The sequence below is a fragment of the Rousettus aegyptiacus genome, unplaced genomic scaffold, assembly GCF_014176215.1.
Source record: "Rousettus aegyptiacus isolate mRouAeg1 unplaced genomic scaffold, mRouAeg1.p scaffold_m13_p_7, whole genome shotgun sequence".
NCBI classification, from domain to species: domain Eukaryota; kingdom Metazoa; phylum Chordata; class Mammalia; order Chiroptera; family Pteropodidae; genus Rousettus; species Rousettus aegyptiacus.
This window is the reverse complement of record NW_023416310.1, coordinates 5,912,262-5,924,422: the sequence shown is the minus strand read 5'-3', so window position 1 is coordinate 5,924,422 and position 12,161 is coordinate 5,912,262.

The following is a 12,161-nucleotide window of genomic DNA, read 5'->3' as shown; positions in this document are numbered from 1 at the left end:
CCGTAAATAGTATTTTGACAATATATCAATAATCAATGATATTTGGCATTTTTTAAATTATGAAATTAATTAGTTCAGCTGTATACTCTGAGCAAGGAAATAATCAGAAGTATTTTATTGTTTATGCACATGGACACAAAGAAGTATCTATTTCTATTCACTTATTTAAATATATTTTAACTTTTGATTTTCTTCTGTCTTGTCATGTTTTACATATATTCTACATAAAATACTGTAGGAGTTGAACTTACATGTATCTCTTACCTATAGAAAGTTTCCCTTGGTACACATAACAAGATATGACTCACTATTGCTTTATGTATGTGTTTCACAGCTGAAAAATAAATAATGTTACACTCAGGTTAAACAAATGTGTTTCAAATATTAAATAAGCTGCATATTTATTGATGTTACAATATTTACAATATTTAATGTATGTAGCTATATGTATTCAACATGCACTCTAGCAAGCATAATTCTCTTTCAAACAGTGAAAATTGGTTTGGGGGAAAATTTATTTATTTATATATATATATATATATATATATATATATATATATATATAAAATATATGTTACATAAGCAGACAAATGGTTTATAAATTTCATCAGTCAACCATTATGAAAAAATTTTTAAAATATTCCTTAAAGAGGCAATAATGAGGTAAAAAGCAGGTTAATAACCACTAATTTACAATATAATATACTAAGCACTAAGAACAGGACATGACACTCTGTACATATTGTGCATTATATATGTTCAAATGTGTATATATGTAAGATACACACACATTCTCATGCAGAGAATAAACTGAAAGCTCACTAGACTGAAATACACATATATTACAAAAAGATATTTCATTTATTATCATCTCATTTATTTTTATGATTTTCATAATTTGTGAGAATCATCATTTATTTTCAAACATTATTTTAAAAACCTCTAACTGCCACAGGCTATCTTTGAGCCCGGTGTCACATGGCATAGGGGATTTACTGTTGTAAAAATACAGACTTGGAACAGTTGGAGATTAGCGTGTAAGTAGGTGAGAAAATCATATATAACAAGTACCTGACAGCACACAGAGTCTTTTTATGTGCCAAAAGAAAGATTTGAACAATAATAGTCTCTGGTTTAGGAGGAAAATGGTGCTGTTAATCTATGTGCTTGCAGAAGCATTCAAGGAAGAGGTAAAATTTGAGCTTGGCATTGAAAGATAAGTCTGTCAATGGGATTAGATTTGGTTTATTTAGCCAAATACGGTAGGGAAAAGTGTATTAAACAAGATGTACATTTTATTCTCTCTCACACATAAAATCTGCCCGGGCACAGGCAGTCCAGATTCAACATGTAGATCCATGGTCTTCAGGACACCAGCTTGCTCCTTCTCAATCCTAATGCTTGGCTTCTCTGCTCAAGATTACTGCATAGTGTGCAAGTGATGCCGAAGACCTAGCTTTTATATCCAAATTTCAGGACTCAGAGATGAAAGAAGAGCATCTCATTCTCTCCTCTGAAAAGCCCTTTTGAAAGACTCACAAAATGCTTCTACATATAATGTATTGTCCAGAAGTCAGTCATATTATAGCCACATCCAGTTCCCAGTAGGGCAGACAAAAGCATTCATTATTAGCATTCATTTTTCTGGAAGGCAGTGTTCTTCCCCCAAATTTTTGTATGTGTTACTAAAGAAATGAAAGAAGAATAAATCCATATCAGGCAACTGGCTGTTTCTTCCACTCTCCTCCATTTTGACCATCTAAAGATCTCTACATGTGGTTCTTCTCATGTACAGAACACCTTCTTCCTGCATTCCGCAGAAAATATCCCTGTGGTCTTATGCAATTACTACATCCACTCCAAGTCCATAGTCTCTGGATGAGATCTGTTTCTTCCTTAGGTCCAGAAGTGTCATCCAGCACTATAGAAACTGAAAACACATCTATTTGTCCCCATAACAACCAGTAGAGGCAGCACAGAACAACTTAATAACAATCGCTATTCAGAAAAGGAGACAATTTTATTACTGTGAGAATTGATCTATAAGAAGTACTGAGTGCTGTAGGGGCATAGAACAAGAGGCAATTGTTTCAGGCTGGAAAGATCTGGAAATGCTTTACAGGGGAAAAAAAATCTAGATCCCAGTAAATGGATATACCCTAGATAAAAATTATAACTAAAGTGATAATGATAATATTAATGATAATAATGATACAACCAACATTTGTTGTGTTTGCTGTGCTTTATGTATTCTTCTTATCTCTCTACATTTGTTAATCTGTTTATTTATTGTAACAACCCTACCATACAAAACGCTTATCTGCATTTTACAGAGAGGGTAAGTATCATGCTCACGTTTACCCAGCTAGGGAGTAACAAGGCTGTGATTCACTTCCAGTCAGTTGGGTGCTGTGCTCTTAACTACTATAACAGACTTCTTATTTTGCCATTGACATAAATGGAATTCTCAACAAAAGTTTTTGAAGCATTGTAAAGAATGTAATAGAAACTAGCAGGTGGTTTTAATGTATCCTGTGACACAAGAGTGATTTCCAAAACATTTGGGTGTGAGCCGATGTTTGTGCAGTGTCTATGTTTTACTGTTGTAATAAACTTATTTTAGACACTCTGCATTCTATACTGATGAGGTAATTATAATATTAGATCTGCACTTAGTTTTATAGACATAATATAGAAATAATCATGCACTTGAACCATATGTACGCATCAGGGCTAAAAGGCAGTGTGGGTTAGATGGAGATTCTCTAGACATGGAACAGCACCATATTTACTTGCCTTAAACAAAAGCTGATGTAGAAAGAAAATGAGAAATGGAACACTAAAAATACTCTGTGTGCATCCTCGATTTATTTACCACGTTATGTTCGAGGTTAAAATACCAATTTGTTAAGGAAGGATATTCTGAAGCAACAATTTAGGAACACTTTGTCTATGTTATTATTATTTTTTTTAATGTTGCTTTTCTCGTAAGAATGTAAAATGCGACCAAAATGAGATTTTGACGTCGATTACACTTAAGAGATGAGATTTAAATTTGTCTAGTGCTTGGCACACAGTAGACAATAAATACTTTCTAGTTAGATGTAAATCTGGGATTAAATTAGCTCTAGTGGAGTATACAGTATCCAGAACAGGAGTTCGCAAGCCGCGGGCCGCGGACAGGTACCGACTGGTCTATGGCCTGTCAGGAACTGAGCCACACAGCAGGAGGTGAGTGATGAAAGGCAAGAGAAGCTGCATCTGTGTCTGCAGCCGCCCCCAGCGCCAGCATCACCGCCTCAGCTCCACCCAGATCATCAGGCATTAGGTTCTCATAGGAGCACAGGTCCCTGGTGCTGAAAAGGTTGGGGACCGCTGGTCTAGAACATCACTGTCTGATAGAACTTTCCGTGACTCTGGAAATCTGTTTCTTTGTTGTCTAACATGATAACCGCTATATAGCTATAAAGTACTGTTGGCAAGAATGAATGGAGAGATGCACTAAAAAATATATTTTTTAGTTAATTTAAATTTAAATAGCTACATATGGCTGGTGGCTACCACATTGCACAGCACAGTTCAGAAATAGAAAACTCAGATAAGGCGTCCACCTGAAAATGGTATACAGTAAAATATTTAAAACCACGGAGTGTGGTGGTCCCCGAGTAATCAGAGAGGAACAAGAAGACGATTACTACTAAATTAGTTTATCAAATATTTATTAAACATTTGTTTAAACATTTGTTTTTTCAATGTAGTACAGATACAGATGTGAATAAAAATTGCAAAGTGTATTTCTAAGGGAGAAAGGAGATGCAAATAATAAAATGTACAGCTTCATGTGCAATATGAGTGACGTAAGAGATAGATACCTTGCAGAAAGCTGAACGTAGGACCAGCGAGGAATGGGGTAAGGGGGAGTGGTCACTTTAGACAGGGTTGTTCAGGAAACTGTATATGAAATTTAGATGATTAATAAGCTATCTAAGACCTGAAGCTGGTGCCAGTCGTGGGGGAAGGGTGTTCTAGATGGGAACAAAGCAAGTGAAAAAGGTAGGAACCGACTTGAATGGCCTAAGATATCAAGGATGGACTTTATCAGTCTAGCTGATCATTGCAGAAAAACAGCTTTGAGTGTGTTCAATTTTTTCTTTTTTCTTTTTCTTTTTTTTTCTTTTTATCTCTGTCTTACCTTGCTATTTCCTGTCTCGTACTTATCTTGGCTTCACTTACCTTGGGCTTACTTTCCTATTTTCACTTTCTCTATAAAATGTTAAAACTGAGGCCACTGGTTATAGACCTATATTCTCTTCTAATATAATTATGTAAAACTAAGTATCCTTCTATGCACTATTTTAGCTGCATTCCACAGATATTTTTGTGTTGCATTATTGTTATTCGGTTAGAAAGATTTCTAATTATCTTTGCAACTTTTTTGATTCATGACTTACTTACAATGTGTTTAATTTAAAAATATTCAGAGTTGTCCTAGACAGTTTATTTCAGTAAACCTGTAATTTAGTTCCATTGTGGTCAGAGAATATATTTCCTATATTTTAAGTTTTTCAGCCTATTTTAATGCATTGGCATTTTGCTGTTGTTGGATGTAATCTACATATGCCAAATAGATCAAGGAGATTGATAATGTTGTCCGAATGACTTTGTTTTTGGTCTAGTTGTTTAAACAATTGCTTAGAGAAAGGTGTTAAAATGGATTGTGGAAATGTTTATCTCACCCTTTAAAATTATGAGCTTCGCTTCTATATTTTTGGACCCTGTTGTTAGGCACATACTCATTTGTAATTCTTGTGTCTTCCTGCTGAATTGTTCCTTTTATCATTAAGAAAAGTACATTTTGCACAGGATGAGGCCATAATGAGAGTGTAGGTTCAGGGAAGTGTGAAGGACCAAGGCCAATAATGTTGCTTCTCTAAACTAGATTTTTGAAATGTTTTTGTATACCTACTTCTTGGTTTTGCTGAGATAAATCAGACTACTAATAGAATTTCACCACGATATGTTTTATTCTTCTATTTAATAATATTTATTGAATACCTGTCATGTGTTAGATAAGGTACTCAGTGACATGGATATGTCAGCAAAGAAATTTCACAAAATATCTACCTTTGAAGAACTTAAAACATCTCACAATTATTTATCAATTATATAACCGTAACTCAGTGTTATATAAAATCATCTGTTAATATATGCATATTACTTTATATATGCATACATGTGTATATTTATGCACATATATTTGTATATATAAATGCACACATATATACAAACACATACATATATTTTTGCCAATTTTATTGCACACTAATTTTTTCTCTCCTCCTCTCTTTCTATCTTGATTTCTGATTCACTTGTTAGATTAGAGTCTTCAAGATATATTTTTTTTTTCAAATATGTGTTTTGGATGGTATATTCTAAAGTATTCATAGATGGTCCAGACTGTACTACCCGGCCTGAAACTATGGTCAACTGACATAAATCATAGTTTGTCTAAGTTAATTGAACACCCCAGAGGAGCTAGGGTTTCCTGATTTATGTCTCATCTCCAGACTTTTAAAACCACCATACTCTTTAAAGTATCTCCTCCGGGTCCAGCATGAAAGCATATGGAGCCTGCACCCAAAAGTCCTCAGAGATAAGGACGCCTCCGATGGAGCATTCAGTGGAGAAAAGACTAAGATTCAGGGAGGGAAGGTGGCTGAACCAACGTCATGCAACATACAGTAGTAGAGGAAAACAAAAATATGACGTTTAGTATACTGTTTGTTTTTTTTTTTTACTTGATCTACTCGTTTAAAAAGTTTCTTCTGATAATTTAGAATCCTAAATTTGTGGACAACGGAAACATCAAAGTGAGTTAGCTAAACAAAACTACTTAATTCCAACAAACTCGTCTTCCCTTCTGAGACCAGGAGGAAGGATAATGGGACCCAGAAGGAGAGCGAGATGTGCCAATGGGAAAGAAGTTAAAGAAGCAAAGATAAGCTTCTCAGGGTTGCCATCAACCAGGCCTTCCCTCCCCTCTCCCTTGCAGGTAGAAATAAAGGCACTTTGGACCCTTTGCACAACCCACAAATTCCTTCTTTTTGTCTGCCGCTCCTGTGCACACAGAGCTCGGGTCCAGCTTCCACTGCCCACACTGCTCAGAGGCTGGCGGAGCCGTATCCCCCCTCCTCCTGGCCTCCAGCTGTGAGGTCCTGGCCGCTCAGCTCTCCCAGCCTGACCGTCCCCATCTGCAGTCTGTCCGCGAGCCCAGCACAGCTGGGCTCTGGAAGTCGGGCTTGTTTCCAGTCATCTCCAGCTCGCCAGCTCTTCCAAAGGACAGCTGGGACGCCAGAACTTTCCTGGGAATTTCCCAGCCGCCGACTCAGATACTGTATCCTTGTTCACTCAGTGAAGTTTAGCAAAGATAGATTAGCAACCGATCCAGGAGGACTGCGTGTCTCATCAAAATATGTTCCCAGCGCTGATTCCAAGTGGCATTGAACTTTGTCTCCAGTGAGCTAACAGATGTGGGCATTATCAGAGGGAGTTCATATGGAATTAGCCACAGAACTGGGGCTGGATGAGCTTTCTGCCTAAAAGATGTTTTGGAACAACAGTATAGAAAATATCATTTTACTTTGATAATCGACTTGAGGAAGCATCACACTCGTTCCTTTTTCTTTTCTTTTTCTAGATTTATCTCCCAAGACTAGGCGATTCTTTAGCTTGTGGTTACCTACAGCTAGCATAGAAGCACTGTGATCTGCCGTTTCTAGCATGTAGCTGTGGGGAAAGGCATTTATTCCTGGTCAGTGATCCATTACCTCTAGATGACCAACCACAGCTGCAAAAGGAGTCGGGTAGCAAAATCTCCCTACACGAATGGGTACCATGCTCATGTACATTCGTTGGCCTTGCCAGCATTAGGCAGGGAACCTGCTATAATCAAGTGCCTGGCAATTCACACTATGATCTTATTTAACTTCACATCAAATTATACAGAGAGCAATAATAATAGTAAAAACAACCGCTAACGTTCATTGGACACAATATGGGCCCGGAAACTGCTTAAGTAGCATATGTACTCGCTTTATATATTTAGGAGCTCTGATGTTAGGTGCATATATATTTATAATTGCTATATCCTCTTGATGAATTGGCCCCTTGATCGTAAAATTTCAATTATACAAGATGAATAAGTTCTGGAAATCGAAAGGACAGCATAGTGACTATAATTTATAATACTGTATGGCATGTTTGAAATTTGCCAAGAGGGTAGATTTTAAGTGTTCTCACCACCAAAAAAAAGGGGGGGGGGAGGGGAAGCAACATGATGAATATGTATGATGTGTTAATTGACTTGACTGTGGTAATCATTACACAATGTATACACATACCAAAACATCATGTTATACTTCCTAAATATATATAAAATATTTTAAGTGACTTAATGTTTTTAGAGCAGTTTAAGGTTCACAGAAAAATTGAGAGGCAGGTACAGAGATTTTTTCCCATATACTCCCTGTCCCCAAGCATGCATAACCTCCCCATTACCAATATTCCCCCACCCAGCAGTAAATTTGTTACCGTTGATGAGCCTACATTGACACTATCATCCAAAGTCTTCAGTCTACGTTGAGATTCATTCTTGGTGTTGTACATTCAGTGGCTTTGGGCAAATGTGTGATGACATGCATCTGTTATTATGGCGTCATCCAGAGTATTCACCGACCCAAAAATCCTCCGTGCTCCAACTATTCCTCTCTCCTTCCCCCGCCGCACCCCCTGCCCCCCCCCCCCAACCCATTTTTAAAAACCACGGATCTCTTTACTCTCTTCGCAGTTTTTTCTTTTTCAGAATGTCACATAGTTGGAATCATTCACATGTGCACCTTTCAGATTGGCTTCTTTCACTGAGTAATATGCATGTACGTTCCTTCATATATCTTTCCATGGCTTGATGGCCCATTTCTTCTTAAGGTAGAATAATACTGCATTGTCTGGATGTAGCACAGTTTATTTATCCAAACACCCACAGAAAGACATCTTGGTTGTTTCCAAGTTTTAGCAGTCATGATTAAAGCTGCTGTAAACATTCATGTTCAGATTTTTGTGTGGACATATGTTTTTGATTCCTTTGGGTAAATAACAAGGTGTGTCACTGCCAGATCATATGCTAAGAGGATGTTCAGTTTTGTAAGAAACTGTTAGTCCTCCAAAGTGGTTCTAAAGATAGACAGCTTTTATTTGTCAATTATACCTTACTAAAGCTGGAAATGTTATACACACACACACACACATACACATAGACACACACACATAGACATACATATATATGTATACACATATATATATACACATAATTATTTGAACATGATACAATATATCTATGACATACGATCTATTATACCTATGAAGAAAATGAGTCTTAGAGAGTTTATTCTTAAGTTCACTCAGCTAGTAAGCGATGAAAACAGGAGTCAAATCTAACTTGTAATAAAGTGAGTTGAAGTTGAAGAATGCTAGTTTTAGAGGCGTGTGGATGGACGTTCGAACCCGTGCTCTGCTGATCCACGGTGACAGCTACTTAGAAAGTTACTTGGCTTTACCAAATATCAGCTTCATCCTTAGGGGGATTAACACTGAAAATAACTGCCAGGATTTAGATAAGGCAGGTAAAGCACCCATTACTCAGTAGACATTCAATAAATAAGAACTTCCTACTCTTTCTTTAATGATCTGCTTGGGGTGAGGGAGGAAGATACTCTTTCAGTATTGTATGCCCCATGTAGAGATCGGTCTAAAGTCTGGGATTAAAATGGCAATGTAGATTGGAAATGTAATGGATCCAGTTATAGAAGACTAAGCAGAAGGGAATGAAAGAATATATAGAGCTTGAAGTTCTCTTCTTCGGTAGGTAATTAATTCTGTTTTATTAGAGGCAACATAAGGTACCTTTGTGCCTGAAGGTTTGGATTCTCAGGTCTTGCCCTTTTCATAATTATATCTAAATAACCAAAACTTGGATTTCTTATTTTGTGAGATTTTTTCTGCCATATAAGTTTAGATGGTTAGAATATTCTTGATGTTCAGTGTAAAGGAAAAGTATTCAAGATGTCAAATTTTGAAGAGTGGAACTCCCTAGGAGAAAAAGCCTTCAAAGAGAATAGTGATATATTATCTGTGAGATAAAAATTTTTGATAAAGTTAACCATATTGTGAAAACCACAAGGTTCTCTATTTGGTCGGATACTCTATTTATCCCAATGTGATTTCTTCTAGGGAAGAAATAATTTGGGATCTTCATCTACTTTATTGCTCACTATTTAAGCAGAAAGAATTAAGCTGAATAAACTTTACCACTTGCAGAGTAAGATGTTTACAGAAATATTTCAATTCCAGATTTGGCGGACCTACACCATTGCTCAGGACAAATGAAGAACTGAGATTTGGCCAGATTATTGGCTTTACCCATGGTCACTTGACTACTGAAAGTTGAGGCATAAATAATTGCATTTCAGACTCCAAATTTTAAAAAAGTGATCTTCTTTTCCAGGTAGAAATATGTTCTTCTGTTATTATCAATTGTATTTAAATTAATTAAAATATGCAAGCATTGAAAAATTATACATAAAACATACAGGTAAAGTGCCCATTATTCAGTAGACGTTCAATAAATAAGGTCTTCCCAGTCTCTCTTTAATGATCTGCTTGGGTGAGGGAGGAAGACAAATTTAATGCAAAAGAGACAAGACACAGATTATCTTCAAAAGGATTTATTCTTTGTGTGTTGCTTTTGCACTTGAAAGCTATCTCCATGGGGCCTGAAGTCCTTGGTTTATGCTCCTTTTTTTCCTGTGGGACCTCTGAAGGGAAGTCCTACTGTGTTCTGCTTTTGAAATTTAGCATGAAAAACTAATTTTCTCTCTCTCTTTTTTTTTTTCAATCTTATGCATCATTTTCTGTATTGTGCTTGAAATTTTCTTTTTTATTCTAGAAATTCAGCATGAGCTATGAAATTGAGAATTTTGTAGCAACATTTCCTAGAATTAAGATATGCCCTTTCATGCCTCAGAGTCAAAAATCTTAATTTGTGAAGATTTTCAGTTATATTCGTTATTTTTTCTTATGCATAGTGTGGATTTTTAAAAATCTTATTTGTGACCTCATCTCAGATGCTGTGTAGAATGCCCCACATTCACTCTCTTATAGCAGGTGTGTGAAACAGCCTATGAGGCAGATTTATCAGTATCCTCACGTTATAAATAAAGGTCTTAAGACACAAGAGGTTAAAGAATTTAGCCAAGGACACTTGGCCAATAAATAGCTGATATGTGGTTATCCCAGACAGTCCGCCTTTCAACAGCCCTGTAGTATCATGAGTTATATCATCTGCCTCTTGTTCTCTTTATTATGCTTTAGGTATTTTTTCAACCTGTACCCTCTCTCCCTGACTGATGTGAGTTGGGCTTTTTATTAATTTGTTGTTCTAATATGACTTTCATCTCTGTGTTTGTTTTTTTTTCTATTCAGTTTCCTAAATTCTGCCACCAAAAAATTGCCTTCCTTTCTTTTACTTTATTCTTCGATGTTTTTACCCAGTTAAGCAATCTCTTTAATATCTCCAAGGCCATCTAAAACACTTAGTGTGAATTATTTTCTTACTTTTTTGTTTAATTCCATTCTGATACATGGTTGCTGCTCTGTATTCATTTTCTTTACTCTTCTCACTTTTTTCCATTATTTATATTCATAGGTTGTACGCTGTACTCGTCAGGCTATTTCTCGTTTTAAGAAGCCTTTCCATTCGGGTCAACTCTTTTTTGAAGAATGCCATGGTGCATAAAGTGGGGACAAGCCATAATTTTAATTTGAGCCCATTAATCTAATATTTTTTCAGGAAACATACCTTTTTTTTGCCTGCCTGGGCATTTTGTATGCCTGAAGAATATACCCGAAATCCAGCATTTTGTCACTATTCACATGAAGATCCTTAAGTTACAGATCGCTGTGTGAACCCAAACTAATCGCCTTAATTTAGATGACATTCTTTTCCCCGGACAAAACTGCCATGTGCATCCGTCCCTTTTGTCTCTGCGTCTTTCTAGAATAATAGGCCTGCGTGTCCATTCTCTAGATGGCAGTGCCGATTATGGCATAATTGAGATATGTAGAAAGAAGTTGCAGAAACATATCAAAGTCACCCAGCACTCCTGTGGTGGACTGAAAAATGGCATCCGGCATGCAAAAAAGGCCACGTCGAAAGCAGGGATATGCAGGAAACATCTGGAGGTCAGATCCTTAGTTAATAGCAGTGCCGTATGTGTTTCTGAACCCCACGTGGCTAGAAGTTTGTTAGCTGTGAGAGATTTGGTTGAACCAACAGAAGCAAGAAAATATGGGTATGATCTCCGATGACCAGTTTTAATAAGTACACAACTCTGACGGGGAGAAGGTGTTGCTGTGATAGGAATAAATAAAGAGTTGAAAACAGTCTATCCTAGCTTGTCAAATATCGAGTGTTTGTTTGTTTGTTTGTTTGTTTTTGGCAGCACCTTCTCACGTAGGTCAAATTCAAATGGTTCTGCAATCCTAGGTGCAGGAAGCGACTGTTACTAGATTTGCGTGCTCGCATTACCCATAACCGATTATTCATCCACAGTCGTCGGAGCTCTCGTATGAAAAGCAGACAGCTGGCGTCTATGTCTGTGACGAGGATGAAAGGCAGAAGGGTCCACGGTAATCGTGGCTTATTAAATATTCACGTTGTTAGTGACTCCTGCAGTCATCACGCATTTAGAAACAATTAAAATAAAATGATTGTCACCTTGGAGTCCCAGTGGCCTGTCATTGTAGCCAGCCACTGTACCATCAAACGTAGCCCCTACCAGCTGCTTCTGAGGAGCCATAAAAGAAAAAAGGCACACAGCAGACACTCTGTGACTTTTCAATGACAATTCGGGGTTTTTCACTTACTGGGTAATATTTTTCACTCGGATATGTAGTAAATATTTGGAAATAACACCCTGTGAATCCATCTCACTTTTACTATAGATCCCTAATAAATGCAATGTTTCATACAGTATCTTTGTATGAAAAGTACTCCAGGGTAAGAGACTATAAAATTCCTTTATTCCTCAATTTTTTTTTTTTCTTGC